At 40.4% G+C, this 17408-nt stretch overlaps 1 long non-coding RNA gene across 1 annotated transcript in view; it reads left to right on the top strand.

Annotated features, from left to right (window-relative positions):
* The first annotated feature begins 1715 nt into the window (after positions 1–1715).
* The window catches only part of LOC126937953 (uncharacterized), a 29086-nt gene continuing 13393 nt past the window's right edge, over positions 1716–17408 (top strand). Inside the window, exon 1 of the long non-coding RNA XR_007719911.1 lies at positions 1716–1821. This is a non-coding gene — a long non-coding RNA (uncharacterized LOC126937953). The remainder of the gene's footprint in view (positions 1822–17408) is intronic.

Below are 17408 nucleotides of genomic sequence, written 5' to 3'. Positions count from 1 at the left end.
AGTTGAAATGTGGTCATTATAGTGGGCCCTACTCCAATATGACAGATACCCTTATAAGAAGAGGAAATTTGGACACAGACACATACAAAGGGAGGACCACATGAAAACACAGGGAGAAGACAGCGATTGACAGGCCATGGAGAGAGGTCTGGGGCAGATCACTCCCTGATGGCCCTCAGCAGACATGAAGCCTACTGACACTTTGATCTTGAACTCCCAGCCTCCAGAACTGTGAAAAAAATGATTTTTTGTTATGTAATCCACCCAGTGTCTGGCACTTTTTAATAGCATTCCTAGCAAACTAACTCAGGGGTTTTGTATTGGAGTGATAGAAATGTTTTAAAACTAGATAGAGTTGGTGTTTGCATAACACTGTGAATGTACTGAATGTCAGTGAATTGGTTACTTCAAAGGAGTTAATTTTATGTCATGTGAATGTCACCTCAATAAATCAAAAAAAAAAAAGACACCCCCCCCCACCAGCTTTCTTACCACCCACCAGTCAGCCAGGCAATTTTCCCTTGCAAATGAAGCAAAAGATTGGAGGTTTATTCTCCAGAGAAGGTAAAAACAAGACACTCTGCACTGCCTTCAAAAAGTGATGAGGAATTTTGAGAGGCTGTTGTCAAGTTAGCCCATCGTTAAATGTTAAAGTATGTAAACTTAAAATTAAATAAATTATATTAAAGGCACAGACAATAAATACTCAAAATCCTCACTTCCTAATCATTTTACTATCTTTTACTATTATCAACAGTTGTGAGGTTATTTGTATTTACTGTCTATCTTTAGTGGAAATAGTTCATAATGATGTGACACTTCCCATCTCTTCTTCAACTTTACTTCAGTAGTACCATGTTGGTACCTTGACATCTTCTGTGGTGGAAATTTTTACTGCATGGAAATCATCAAAAACTACAAATCAGGACACTCCTTTTCCCCCTTCCTCCCTGCCTCCGTTCTCAGACCCGGTTGTTAAACCTCTACTAGCACCCTGCTGCTAACAAATTCTAAGTATCCTGGAGATAAATCACAGTCTTGGACAAACAAGAATTCCCAACAGAAACAGCCTTTGGAAATGCTCTTCCACATTTCCTCACTGTATCCTGGCTTCCTCCTTGTTCACCACAGTGCTGTCGCCCCTGGAAACCACCTCGCATCAGCCAGGGAGAGCGAGGGCCCCGGGCAACAGTCCTGAATGCTCAGGTTAACTCCTGGGAGAAGCTGCATCCCCACCGGTGGCACTGACAGCTGGGGACACTCCCCACAGTGATGGCAAAACCGTCTAGTGCTCGGGGCCTTTGTAGCTCCTGGCTGCCATGCTGGCAGCATCCTCTTGGCTGCCACTCACTGGCCTGGCTCTCAGCTTCCTCTGTGTCAAGGCAGGAGCAGCAGGCACTGAGCCACTCTAAATGTTTGCTGGAGATGGAGCAACCTGGCCTGGTCACAGCTGTAGCCGTGCTTCCTGCCAGACCTCTCAGTGGCTGAGTCAGTGGGTTCATTGGTGGGATGGGAAGAACAGTCCACGAAAGGACCTCCCAACGTGAGCTTGGCTCTGCCAGCCAAGCAAGGGATATTTGTGCTCCTTACCTGGGAAACAGATGTAGAGGTCAAAGGGCAGGTTTAAAGCCATAGTCATCATTCCCTACCTGGAGCCACTAAACCTGCCTCTTTCACTGGGGTAAAAGTGTTGACTTCTTTCTGAACAGGGAGTGGCAAATCAAAGGCATTGCAGCCTCTTTCATCACTGCTGATTGCTGATGCCGACCCTGTGCCAAGTGCTTAATACATCACCTTAAATCTTCTCATCCACCCTCAAAGGTAAGTGTTATTTTCCCTGTTTTACAGATGAAGAGAATCAGGCTGAGGAAATTACTTGAATAAACTCTCAAGGAGAGTTTGTGATAGAGCCTGCATTCAAGCTCAAATTCCTTAGACTCCAAAGACAGTGCTCTTCCTGCTGTACTGCCCCTGTTCAGGCCCTCCCATCTGGACTGGTTCAGCCCTTTCCATGTGGATGGCTACTGCCCGTTCACCTCTCCCGCCCCTCTTCCCCTGCTTCCACACATCCTACACACCACAGTCAAATTAATCTCTGTCTAAAAATCTAGATACAGATGCAGACAGATGCAGATATAGACATAGGCATAGAAATTGACATAAACATTGACTTAGACATAGACATGGACATGGACGTGAACATAGACATGGACATTGACTTAGACAGAAACATGGATAAATATTTTGATGAAAGATTCAAAAGGTCAGGAATCATGTCTGATTCATTTTGTGTCCCTAGAATCTATCACAGTACCTGTTTCAGAGCAAGGAAGGTCTCCAAAAATACTGGAGGAATTAAACTGAATGGACTATCGTTTCCCAAATAAAGTGTTGGTGACTCCTACCAAATAATAGTACTAGGTACAGAGCCCTCACATAAGCATCTGGAACTCTCCCCGTCTGACCCCACCTGACCCTTCTCATCTTAACTACATCCAGCCTACACTCTAAGCATACATGACTCTTTCATGTTCCCTAAGTCCCACATTGAACTTTTCCTCCATCTCAAGGACCCTCTTTAGCCCCATCTATCCCTTCTAAAATGTCATGGCCCATTTAAAATATTACTTCTTCCTTGAAGTGTCTCTCTTTATTTCTTTATGAAATGTAACATTTCTGTCTTCTGAATCCCTTAGCGCTGTATATCTTTCTATGGCCTAATCTTTCTCTGACATAGATTTTAATCATTGAGATAATAATTCCCCTTGTCTGGAATGTCCTTCATCCAGACTCTTTTTTACATTCATGATTCAGTCTAATATCACCTCCTCTGTGAAGCCTCTCCAGCTCTCCCAGCCCAGTTAGTCACTCCTACCTATATGCTTCTGGAACATCTGAATATCCTCCATTGAAGTACTGGTCATCACGGTTATGGTCCAATTACTGTTATCTCTCAACTGCCAAGTGCCTCAGAGATACAAGTGGTACCTTCTTGGACTTTGTCTTTATGGCTTCCACCACAGTTTCAGCGGTAATTGGTAAATAAATAAGTGAAAGACAAGAAAGACACTGTTCCATTTTTCTCTGCTCCCAACCTTCTTTCTTTACCATTCTCCCTGTTTGCCTTCTGTTATCAGTATGCTATTTGTAGGATCACAGGTGGAGCCATGGGAAACAAACAAACAAAAAAAATAAGAAAAACTAAGCAGCACTCAAAAACATAGGAAAACACAATGGATCATCTGATCTGGGGCACAAAGGCCAGGTTACCAGTTACAATTATAATAAATGGTTTTCATCAAATGAGTTGGTGACAATGACTGCTAATTTATTTGTAGTTTCAGTATTTCCCTCAAACAACAACAACAAAAAATAAATAAAAATTTTAAAAAATAGGGCCTGGCGTGGTGACTCGTGCCTGTAATCCTAGCACTTTAGGAGGCAGAGGCAGGCGGATCACTTGCGGTCAGGAGTTCGAGACCGGCCTGGCCAACATGGTGAAACCCTGTCTCTACTAAAAATACCAATTAGCTGGGCGTGGTGGCACACACCTGTAATCCCACCTGCTCGGGAGGTTCAGACAAAAGAATCGCCTGAACCTGGGAGTCAGAGGTTGCAGTGAGCCAAAATCGAGCCACTGCACTCTAGCCTGGGTGACAGAGAAAGACTGTGTCTCGGGGAAAAAAAAAAAAAAACTAGAATATTATACTGGTTTGTAATATATTTTGAACCCATTGTTCAAGATCATAGGTATGTCCTTTAAAGGAACAGCTGACTTGTGACATATAGGCAAGGAAATGTGTATTTTTGTTAGGAGGTTTTCCCTGGGCAGAAGCTGATAAGAAACACTTAAATGAATAGAGAGCACCAATTGGAAGAGAAACACAAAAGCCTTACTTGCAGGTACTATATCTGTCATCTTACCTCCCACCACCTGGGGCAGCATAAAATGAGTTTTCTTGATTCCTTTTAAAGATAAAACAGTTAAAACAGTCAAGTCACAAATTCAACATGGCAAAACAGACAAATAGATTTGTGGTTACTGCCTGTGGTTTTCTAGAAAGAAAAGCAGAGGCAGTAGAAGAACCGTAAGTAGTAGACAAACTGGCTATCACCAGGGTCCTAATATGTCTTTTTTCCTCCCTTCTGTGCCTTTACCCTGGACCATTTCTTCTACCTAGGAATCCCTGCTTCATATAATTTAATGAGCACATTAGCAAACATTAGCTAAATCCTCCCAGAGATCTTTATGAGGCTGGTGTCCTCATCCCTATTTTACAGATGAGGCTAGTTGTTAAGACTTCACAGTCCTATAGCTGCTGAACCTAGGTCCAAAACCCTGGACTTTCCTATTTCAACAGCTGTCTCCACCATTTTCCTTTGTAAAATGCATTCCCAAGGCACAACTCAAGGACATCCCAAAAGTGTCCTGATCACTCCTGGAAGGAGACCTTCTGTTCCCGAAATGTCCATGGACTCTGATAGCAGTGCTTTTAGTCACAACCATTAATAATAGGCGAATGCTCCTTGTCCCAGATGCCTATGAGATGTTAGCTTCTTAAGGGCAAGGATTGCGTATCTTTCTAGCCTTTATCTATGAATTCCGTATTTTCCCTGAGAAATGCATGTTAGGTATTCAAGAAAGTCAGAGAAGCCTAGGGTTACTTTCAGCAATTAAAGCCTCTGGCCATAATTTGATGAATTAAAACTGCATGAAAGCAGAAGACACTGAAAGTGCTTTGCTTATATAAATGCATTAATTATGGCCCCATATTCTAGCTTTCATATGAAGTTACAATTGATATTAAACTCATGGAGGAAATGAAAAGACCCCAAAATGGCTAAACTATGTAAACTTGTGGCTCCCCTATTGAGCTGGAGGCACAAGTCAAAAGGTCTTCCTACTCACATAACTTTACTTACCTCAGTCTGTGGCATATAATCATGCTTAATAAACATTCATTTGATAGATAGATGGGTTGATAAATGGACGCAGTGATGCATGAAACATATAAGTGAGTATATAAACAAGCAAAACAATATTGCTTCTTTTTACTAATGATTTTTGAGGAATATTAATAATAATGCTTTAAACAAAACAAACTAATCCAAGCAATGCCATCCCTGGTAAGTTGTCTACAAACAAAGCAAAGCTCTCATGATCTCTATAATTCTGTTTTGACAGTATGGCTTCTGTGTCTGAAATATCTACAATCCCTTTGTTTACAATAGCACCTTAACTGGGTGATTTAAATGAGTAGAGATTGCTTTTACATTTTTCTACAATTATTTAAATGCACATTTCAATTTTCCTGAATTGTGCAAAAGTAATTTGGAAGATTAATTTCTGAAAATACCTGCTGGAATTTGCATACGCCAAGCATAATTATTATTGATATTTGCATAGTTCTCCCTGCCCACGTGCATGCACTATTACCAACTGCTATATAACCCATGAAATTATTGAAGAAGTTGCTGTCAGTACAATATGGATTCATCAATAAATGTTCAGCCTCATAGAAGAAAAACAAACTTCACTGTTCAGCTGTAGAAATGTGTCATTTCATTGTATTTATTTAAATGGGGGCAGAATCTGCAAAGATAAATCCAAAGCAAAATAATGTGGCAGTCTTGTGCAATAAAGATTAATGTTATTGCAAAGAACCTCTGAGATTCCTAAGAGGTTGAAAACCCCATTGAAAAGGCTAGGAAAGCAATAGGAATTGGGGATTCTTCGTGAGGAAAAGAAAGGAAATAGGCCAGGCTCGGTGGCTCATGCCTGTAATCCCAGCACTCTGGGAGACAGAGGTGGGTGGATCCTGAGGTCAGGAGTCCAAAACCAGCCTGACCAACATGGCGAAACCCCATCTCTAAATACAAAAATTAGCTGGGTGTGGTGACCCCTGCCTGTAATCCCAGCTTCTTAGGAGGCTGAGGCAGGAAAGTCACTTGAACCCAGAAGGCAGAGGTTACAGTGAGCTGAGATGGCGCCACTGCACTCCAGGCTGGGCAACAGAGCTGTTGTTTTAGACTCCATCTAAAAACAAACAAACAAAAACAAAGTAAATATACCCATGCTACAGAGGGGTGGGGTATTAGAGTATAGTCAGAGAGAGAGCTATGCCACACATGGCTAGAAAGAAAATTCACAGAGATTTGGACTGTGGGAATCACAAATTCTTGATGAATGTATGGACAAGTTCATTAAATGTTTATATAAGGTGTTACACAGGAATGTGACATTTCTTTCCTTTAATCTGCTTGGATGGCAAAACCAAATGGAAAGAAATATGGACAGAAATTATGCAGGAGAATAATAATAGAAAATACTTTTATAACACCCATTATGTGGTAGGCATTTGAGACAGAGTCTCGCTCTGTCACCCAGGCTGGAGTGCGGTGGCACGATTTCGGCTCACTGCAACCTCCGCCTCCCAGGTTCAAGCATTTCCCTGCCTCAGCCTCCCGAATAGCTGGGACTACTGGCGCCTGTGGTAGGCATTCTATTAATAGCTATATATATGTATATATTTAATTCTTATAATAAATGGTCATAAGAATAATGTTTAATTCTCATAATAAATATTCATTCATTTACTTCACCAACTTCGGAAACATTTTGCGTATTTGGCATGTTATAAGGGACTGTGAGAAGCTACAGAGATACACAGATAAAGTCCTTACCCTCAAGTAGCTCATAGCCAATGACACAAAACAGATGTCAAATGTATTTTTATAAATATGTATATTGTATATATGGGGGAAATAGCAATTGACTGTGCTGGGAACTGGAGGGAAGTTCTTAGAGGAAACAAGAGTGGCATTTAAAAAAATAAATAGGCAATTTCCAAATCAATAAGAACAGAAAGCCATATTGGTATGTTGGGCATCATGCACAAAAACGTGGTGCTATGAAATGGCACGCCTTGTTTATTACATCATAAATATCTCATTGCAGCTGGCAGTGGGAGAAGAGGAAAAGACACAGATGACCAAGGCCTTGAGTGCCTTATGGGCAATATTGAGCCACTGAAAGATTTTAACCCTTTTCCCATTTAGAAAAAAAAAGATGCAGCTCACTGCCAGCACTCGTTTAATTTTACATAAATACACTCTTTGAGGGGCAAGCAAATCTGACTGATTTTCAATGTGAAAAAAACATAAAAACCATTCTTTGAGTTATTTCAGACAAAACAAATATAAAAATTGAGTCATCAGAATCATCTATTTCAGATAAATCAGATTCATCAAATGAATCTTCGGCCAACAACTGTTTGAGGACGATGTTAATTAACATCACAGGTAGAAATGCTATTTTTTTCTAGGATTTGACATTTTCAGTGATCAATAATTACTATATTTTGTAAATGGAAATACCACTACTAAAAACAGAGTGCTATAAATAGAGGGATGTCTTTTGTTCCCAAAGTCAATATACTACAGTGAGACAAAAATGATAATAAAAGCCAGATATTTCATGGCAAAGGTTATCACAGGGTAAACAGTGCAGCTGCAAGTGACTCTGGCAGGTATTCTTGAGGCAAATGGGAAAAGTTAAGCAGCAGAAGTGACATGGATGGGTTCCACCTTGAAAGGGTCTCTCCAGGGACCCTATAGAGAATGGGCTTATAGCATTAATTCTAGAAGAAGGTAAGTTGTTGCAATTTAAAATATGACCAGGGAATAAAATATCATATTTTATATATATGTATATTATATAGGTATAATATATGTATAATATAATGATGTATAATATATTTATCAAAATATATTATGTATTGTAATACACAATATATTTGGCTAGGGAGTAGGGGGGCTCCCCTGCCCCGTGTGACTCTCAGGTGGGCCCTCACATCACCTGAGAAGCGTTAATTCTATAGTGTTAATTCTAGAAGAAGGTAAGTTGTTGCAATTTAAAATATGACCAGGGAATAAAATATCATATTTTATATATGTATAATATATAGGTACAATATATGTATAATATGATGTATAATATATATTATATTTATCAAAAGTATATTATTTATTGTACATATATAATCTATCCTGGTAAGAATGTAAATTGTTGGAATTTAAAATATGACCAGGGAATAAAATATCATACATGTATAATATAATGTACTATATATGTACTATAAATAGCATATATTATAAATATATGCATATAATATATAGTATGTATTACTACATATTATATATTTATGCAATATATATTTATGTGATATATTATATAATATAATAATATATACAATATATACTATAGTATGTATGTAATACATATATAATATAGATATATAGCATGTATATAATGTGTATTATACACACATATATTGTATGTATATTATATATGTGCCTATCATTGGCTGGTATATCAAGAAAAGTTTCAATTTCTCGGGGCGTGGGGCCAAACTGGCCTACTAGAAGTAGCTGCGATCAGAGGCTCCCATCAAAAAGAACCATAAACAGCATGTGAATCCCGCACCGCCAACCCAGATATCCATGCTGTCTCATCAGAACAGACTAGGCGGCTGGCATGATCTACAGAGAGGAGGGAAGAGAGCTGTGGTGTGGGGGCCCACCTGAGAGCCACACGGGGCAGGGGGGCCCCTACTCCCTAGCCAAGGGAGGTGGTGAGTGAGTGTGCTACCCAGCTGGGGAAACCATGCTTTTTCCACGGAACCCTGCAACCCATGGATAGGAAAATCCCACTCGCAAATTCTTGCCACCAAGGTCTAGGTTCCCAACCCTGGAGCCATGCAGATTCTCAACAGACTCTGCCTGCTGTCTAAGCCATTTGAGCTCCTTGGGGAAGGGGCAGCAGTCAGCATTGGGATGCATAACTGTCTAACACACTAAGAGGGGAAGGGCGGCATCCATCTCTATAGCTCCAGGCTGCACTATTCCCTTGTTGGAGCCAGGGAGGCTGGATGGCTTGGTCCCAAGAGCTGTCCCCCACAGGCCAACACACCGACTGTGACAGACTGCGGCCAGAGCATGTCTTCAGGCCTGACCCTGTCCCATCCTTCCTCACTAGGCGGGCCTTCCCTGCAGGAACTCCAACAACTCCAGCCAGAGGCTCAGGGACAGAACCCTGATCTCCCTAGGCCTGATCCCCTAGGGGGAGAGATGGCCACAGTCTCTGCTGACTAGCAGACTTAGCCTTTTCTCCTGGTAGTTCTGAGGAAGCCAGGCAGCCCAGACTAGTGGGTTTCCCCCAAGTGAAGCACACCCCCTTACCAAGGGACAGTCAAAGTGCTTCATTAAACAGGTCCTGTTCCCCCTGCCACCCAACTGGGTGAGACCCTCCAACAGGGTTGCCAGACACCTTAGATAGGAGTGATCCTACTGGTATAAGGTTGGTGCCCCTTAAGGTCAAAGATCCCAGAAGAAGGAGCAGAGATTCATCTTTGCTGTTCCCCAGCCTCCTTGAGTGACATCTCCAGGCCTGGGAGCAAAACAGATGAATAGGGCCTGAAATGAACTCCCAGCAAACCACAGCAGCCCTACAGAAGAGGGACCTGACCATTGAAAGAAAAACAAACAGCAACAACAACAGTATCAACAACAACAAAAAAATCCCCCACAAAAACCCCATCAAAGGGTCAGCAGCCTCAAAGATCGAAACTAGACAAACTCATGAAGATGAGAAAGAATTGAGAAAAAACAACACTGAAAGCCCAAAAGGCCAGAGTGCCTCTTCTCCTCCAAATGATTGCAGTGCCTCTCCAGCAAGGGTGCAGAACTGGATGGAGGATGAGATGGATGAATTGACAGAAGAAGGCTTCAGAAGATGGATAGTAAACTCCACTGAGCTAAAGAAGCATGTTCTAACCCAATGTAAATAAGCTAAAACCTTGATAAAAGGTGAGAGGAGCTGCTAACTAGAATAACCAGTTGAGAGAAGAACATAAATTATTTGATGGAGTTGAAAAACACAGCAGGTAAACTTTAGGAAGCATGCACAAGTATCAATAGCTGAATCAACCAAGTGGAAGAAAGGATATGAGAATTTGAAGACCACCTTGCTAAAATAAGGCATACAGACAAGATTAGAGAAAGAAGAATGAAAAGGAACAAACGAAGCCTCCAAGAAATATGAGACTATGTAAAAAGACCAAACCTAGGGTTGATTGGAGTACCTGATGGAGACGGGAGAATGGAAACAAGCTGGAAAACACACTTCAGGACATTACACAGGATAACTTCCCCAACTTAGCAAGGCAGGCCAACATGCAAATTCAGGAAATACAGAGAACACTACTAAGATACTCCACAAGAATAACAACCCCAAGACACAAAATCATCAGATTCTCCAAGGTCGAAATGAAGGAAAAAATGTTAAAGGCAGCCAGAGAGACAGACCAGGACACCTGCAAAGAGAAGTCCATCAGACTAACAGTGGACCTCTCAGCAGAAACTCTACAAGCCAGAAGAGATTGGAGGCCAATAATTCAACATTCTTAAAGAAAAAATTTTCAACCCAGAATTTCATATGCAGCCAAACTAAGCTTCATAAGTGAAAGAGAAATAAAATCCTTTCCAGACAAACAAATACTGAGGGATTTTGTCACCACCAGGCCTGCCTTACAAGAGATCCTGAAGGAAGCACTAAATATGGAAAGAAAAAAACAGTACCAGGCACTGCAAAACCACACCAAAATATAAAGAACAACGACACTATGAAGAAACTGCATCAACTAGTGTGCAAAATAACCAGCTAGCATCATGATGGCAGGATCAAATTCACACGTAATACTACTGACCTTAAATGTACTGACTACATGCCCCAGTTAAAAGACACAGACTGTCAAATTGGACAGAGTCAAGACCCATTGATATGCTGTATTCAGGAGACCCATCTCACATGCAAAGATACACATAGGTTCAAAAGAAAGGGACGGAGGAAATTTACCAAGAGAGGAAATTTACCAAGCAAATGGAAAGCAAAAATAAACAAAGAAACAAACAAACAGGGGTTGCAAACCTAGTCTCTGACAAAACAGACTTCAAACCAACAAATATCAAAAAAAAGACGAAGAGGAACATTACATAATGGTAAAGGGAACAATTCAACAAGAAGAGCTAACCATCCTAAATATATATGCACCCAATACAGGAGAACCCAGATTCATAAAACAAGTTCCTAGAGATCTGCAAAGACACTTAGACTCCCACACAATAATAGTGGGAGACTTTTTTATTTTGAGACAGAGTCTTGCTTTTGTCACCCAGGCTGGAGTGCAATGGTGCCATCTCAGCTCACTACAACCTCCACCTCCTGGGTTCAAACGATTCTCCTTCCTTAGCTTCCTGAGTAGCTGGGATTACAGGTGCCCACCACAACGTCCAGCTAATTTTTTCGTATTTTTAGTAGAGACGGGATTTCACCATGTTGGCCAGGCTGTTCTCAAACTCCTGACCTCAGGTGATCTGCCCTCCTCAGCCTCCCAAAGTGCTGGAATTACAGGCGTGAGCCACCATGCCCAGCAATAGTGGGAGACTTTAACTCCACCCTGTCAGTATTAGATCAAGGAGACAGAAAATTAACAAGGATACTCAGGACTTGAACTCAGCTCTGGATCAAGTGGACCTAATAGACATCTATAGAACTCTTCACCCCAAATCAACAGAATATACATTCTTCTCAATGCCACATGGCACTTATTCTAAAATTGACCACATCATTGGAAGTAAAACACTCCTTAGCAAGTGCAAAAGAATAGAAATCATAGCAGTCTCTCAGACCACAGTGCAATCAAATTAGAACTCAGGATTAAGAAACTCACTCAAAATTACACAATTACGTGGAAATTGAACAACCTGCTCCTGAATGACTCCTGGGCAAATAATAAAATTAAGGCAGAAATCAAGAAGTTCTTTGAAACCAATGAGAACAAAGCAACAACATACCAAAATCTCTGGGACATACTTAAAGCAGTGTTAAGAGAGAAATTTATAGCACTAAATGCCTACATCAGAAAGCTAGAAAGATCTCAAATCATACCCTAACATCACAATTGAAGGAGCTAGAGAGGCAAGAGCAAACTAATTCAAAATCTAGCAGAAGACAAGAAATAACTAATATCAGAGCAGAATTGAATGAGATAGAAATATGAAAATACCTCCCCCAAACATCAATGAATCCAGGAGCTGGTTTTTTGGGGGAAAAAAAAATAGACTGCAAACCAGACTAAGAAAGAGGAAAAGAGAGAAGACTCAAATAGACCCAATAAAAAATGATAAAGGGATATCACCACTAAACTCACAGAAATACAAACTACCATCAGAGAATACTATAAACACCTCTACACAAATAAACTAGAAAATCTAGAAGAAATGGATAAATTCCTGGACACAAACACTCTCCCAAGACTAAACCAGGAAAAAGTCAAATCCCTGAATAGACCAATAACAAGTTCTGAAATTGATGCAGTAATTAATAGCTTACCAACCAAAAAAAGCCCAGGACCAGACAGATTCATAACCAAATTCTACCAGAGGTACAAAGAGGAGCTGGTACCATTTCTTCTAAAACTACTGCAAACATTTGAAAAGAAGGGACACCTCCCTAACTCATTTTATGAAGCCAGCATCATCCTGATACCAAAACCTGGCAGAGCCACAACAACAAAAAAACCTCAGGCCAATCTCCCTGATGAACATTGATGCCAAAATTCTCAATAAAATACTGGCAAACCAAATCCAGCAGCATATAAAAAACTTATCCATCATGATCAAGTTGGCTTCATCCCTGGGATGCAAGGCTGGTTCAACATATGCAAATCAATAAACTTAATCCATCACATAAACAGAACCAAACACAAAAAATACATGATTATGTCAATAGATGCAGAAAAGGCCTTTGATAAAATTCAACATCCCTTCATGCTAAAAACTCTCAATAAACTAGGTATCGGTGGAACATATCTCGAATAGGAAGAGCTATTTATGACAAACCCACAGCAAATATAATAGTGAATGGGCAAAAGCTGGAAGCATTCCCTTGAAAACTGGCACAAGACAAGGATGCCCTCTCTCAGCACTCGTATTCAACATAGTATTGGAAGTTCCGGCCAGGGCAATCAGGCAAGAGAAAGAAAGAAAGGGTATTCAGATAGGAAGAGTGGAAGTCAAATTGTCTCTGTTTGCAGATGATGTGATTCTATATTTAGAAAACCCCATCATCTCAGCCCAAAAACTCCTTAAGCTGATAAGCAACTTCAGCAAACTCTCAGGATACAAAATGAATGTGGAAGAATCACAAGCATTCCTTTACACCAACAATAGGCAAGCAGACAGCCAAATCCTGAATGAACTCCCATTCACAATTGCTACAAAGAGAATAAAATACCTAGGAATACAGCTAACAAGGGATGTGAAGGACCTTTTCAAGGAGAACTATAAACCACTGCTCAAAGAAATAACAGAGGGCAAAAACAAATGGAAAAACATTCCATCCTCATGGACTGGAAGAATCAATATTGTGAAAATGCCCATACTGCCCAAAGGAATTTATAGATTCAATGCTATTCCCATCAAACTACTATAGACATTCTTCACAGAATTAGAAAAAAAACTACTTTAAATTTCATATAGAATCAAAGAAAGACCCTGTATAGCCAAGAAAATCTTAAGCATAAAGAACAAAGCTGGAGGCATCATGCTACCTGACTTCAAATTATACTCCAAGGCTACAGTATCCAAAACAGCGTGGTGCTGGTACCAAAACCAATGAAATGGAACAGAGACCTCAGAAAGAACACCACACATCTACAACCATCTGATCTTCAACAAACCTGACAAAAACAAGCAATGGGGAAAGGATTTCCTATTCAATAAATGGTGCTGGGAAAACTGGCTAGCCATATGCAGAAAACTGAAACGGACCCCTTCCTTACAACTTATACAAAAATTAACTCAAGATGGATTAAAGACTTAAATGTAAAACCCAGGCAATACTATTCAGGACACAGGCATGGGCAAAGACTTTATAACAAAAGCACCAAGAGCAACTGCAACAAGAGCCAAGATTGACAACTGGGATCTAATTAAACTAAAGAGCTTCTGCACAGCAAGAGAAACAATGAACACGCAACCTACAGAATGGGAGAACATTTTTGCAATCTACCCATCTAACAAAGGTCTAATATCCAGAATTTACGAGGAACTTAAACAAATTTACAAGAAAAAAAAAACATCAAAAAGTGGGCAAAGGGTATGAACAGATACTTTTCAAGAGAAGACATTTATGCGGCCAACAAACATATGAAAAAAAAACTCAACATCGCTGATCATTAGAGAAATACAAATCAAAACCACAATGAGATACCATCTCATACCAGTCAAGAAACAATAGATGCTGGTGAGACTGTGGGGGAATAGGAATGCTTTTACACTTTTGGTGGGAATGTAAATTAGGTCAGCCATTGTGGAAGACAGTATAGTGACTCCTCAAGGATCTAGAACCAGAATTACCATTTGACCCAGCAATCCCATTTCTGGGTATGTACCCAAAAAATATAAATCATTCTACTACAAAGACACATGCACACATATGTTTATTGCAGCACTATTTATAATAGCAAAGTCATGAAACCAACCCAAATGCCCATCAATGATAAACTGGATGAAGAAAATGTGGTACATATACACCATGGAATACTATGCAGCCATAAAAAGGAATGAGATTATGTCCTTTGCAGGGACATGGATGAAGCTGGAAGCCATTATCCTCAGCAAACTAACACAGGAACAGAAAGCCAAACACTGCATGTTCTCACTCATAAGTGGGAGTTGAACAATGAGAACACATAACACATGGAGACAGGGAGGGGAACAACACACACCCAGGGTCTGTTGGAGGGTGGGGTACAAGGGGAGGGAACTTAGAGGACAGGTGCAGCAAACCACCATGGCACACATACAACTATGTAACAAATCTGCACGTTCTGCATGTGTATCCTGGAACTTAAAAAAAGAAAAGATTCATCATTAATGATAATGGATATAAATCCATATTTCAAAATGTTTCTTTGATCAATACAGTATTTCTACAGGCTTCACAACTTTTCCAGAAAGAGCCCACCGTCTCTTCCCGTCTTATGGTCTTTCTACTCTCAGTAAAAGACATGATCAATTGCCCAGTCCTCCAAACTAGACACCTGAGAGTCTTCACAAATGCCCCATTCTCTTTTATTCCCTAAATCTAGCCATTCATCATGTTCAGTTACTTCCTTGTCATCCACCCTTTTTAGTTATCTTTACCTTTTAAATACCACACATATCAGTCACAGTTTCTTTATCCTACTATGACTGCCCTAATTTCAGTTGGCATTTCTTCCTTGGACTAAAACAACCCTGGTTAAAATGCCAGCCCCACTGTTACTGCAATGTGACTTTGTGCGAGTTATTTAATCTGCTTAACTTCGGTTTACCCATCTGTAAAATGGGATAACAATAGACTTTTCAGAGTTGTTGTGGTAATCCAATGAACAACGCAGGTAATGTTTCTGTACAGTGCTAGCACATAGCAATTCATTTATATACCCTATTCTTACATTTAGCCTTCCTATTGCCAGACTCAGGCCTCACCTCCCATCTCACTGCAGTATCAATCCATTCACTATAGTTTATGTAAAAGTGACTTCTCTAAAACACAGATTTGACCAAGTTATTCTCATGCTTAAAACATAGATTTTTCCATGCCTTTTCATCAGCTACAAGACCAATCCAGATGTTTTGTAGGACAGAAAGGGTTTTGAATGGATATCCTGTATTTCTGTGTCCAATCCTGTTGCCACTCCTTAACGTGCCCTTTATTCCACAGAAACATTTACACCACTACACATAAACCACATTCCCTCCCTCTTCTAAGCCTTTGTATTTGCTGTTTCTACATATAGAATACCTTTCCCTGTCCACTGTCACCATTCTTCCAGCTCTCATGTTGCATGCAGCTTACCCTCCTGTGGTCAATTCACATGATGATTCTGATGTGAATTCTTGCCTAGTGTCCTGTATCTAAGGATGGAGTTCATCATTCTCTTAATTTGTCCTCCTAAGGCCCTCTCCCTATTCCTTGGTCATAACACCCTGCATGCTGTACTGTAATCATCTCCTGTACCACAGCCCACAGCACCCTGTACTGTAACTACCTTAGAAGGTATTTGCCCCACTAGACTGTGTGCTGCCTGAAGGAAGGGTCCATGCCTCACCCCAGCCTCCAGATCCAGCACAGTAACATTATGCTTAACAAGGGCTCAAAGAAGCCTTGGAGTAAGTCCCAGGTAACTAGGTTTTCAGTGGCTTGTATGCTCATGTGTCTATGTGGCTTGTTTCCAGGAAACTGGCCAACATCCTAAAGTCAAACGTTTATAGGAAGCCTTTGGCTTTACATATTGAAGGCTTTTAGAATTAGCAATGCACTAGCAGAAGGAAAATCTCAAGTTTTTATCTAAGCACAACTACGTGATTAGAAAACCAATTGCATAGTTGAAAGATCACGGACACAATGGACAACCCTGCACCTGACTCTCAATTCTGCTAACTTTTAGCTGTTTTATTTTAAGCAAGTTACCTAACTTTTCTGGGTGTCAGTTTCCCCTTCTATAAATTAGAGATAACGTTAAGTTACCTAACTTTTCTGGGTGTCAGTTTCCCCTTCTATAAATTAGAGATAACGTTAAGCAAGTTACCTAACTTTTCTGGGTGTCAGTTTCCCCTTCTATAAATTAGAGATGACAACAAACCACATAGAGTTGTTTTGAAGATTCAAGGAGAAAACGTGTTAAATATTTAGTGCATAGTATCAATTTAATATGTGATTAGTATTGCAGTTATTCTCATTCTTATCCTCAGAATTCAACAAACATACCACTTCAAACCCATTAGGATGACTATTTAAAAAAAAAAAAAGAACATAACAAGTGTTGGTGAGGATGTGGAGAAATTGGAATGTTCAGGGAATGTAAAATGGTGCACCCACTGTGGAAAACAGTGTAGTGACTCCTTCAAATAAATTCACATAGAATTACCACATGATCCAGCAATTCCGCTTCTAGGTATATACCCAGGAGAATTGAGGCCGGGCTTGGTGGCTCATGTGTATAATCCCAGCACTTTGGGAGGCTGAGGTGGGTGAATCATTTGAGGTCAGGAATTCAAGACCACCCTGGCCAACATGGTGAAACCCTTTTTCTACTAAAAATACTAAAATCAGCCAGGCAGTGGTAGTGGTCATCTGTAATCCTAGCTACTCAGGAGGCTGAGGTGGGAGAATAGCTTGAGCCTGGGAGGCGAAGGTTGTGCTGAGCCAAAACTGCGCCACTGCATTCCAGCCTGGGCGACAGAGTGAGACTCTGTCTCAGAAAAAACAAAAACAAAACAAAAAAAGAATTGAAAGCAAG

Source organism: Macaca thibetana, chromosome 15 (assembly GCF_024542745.1).
Source record: "Macaca thibetana thibetana isolate TM-01 chromosome 15, ASM2454274v1, whole genome shotgun sequence".
NCBI lineage: Eukaryota > Metazoa > Chordata > Mammalia > Primates > Cercopithecidae > Macaca > Macaca thibetana.
The sequence above is the reverse complement of the archived record's forward strand: the minus strand, read 5'-3'. Positions and strand labels throughout refer to the sequence as shown.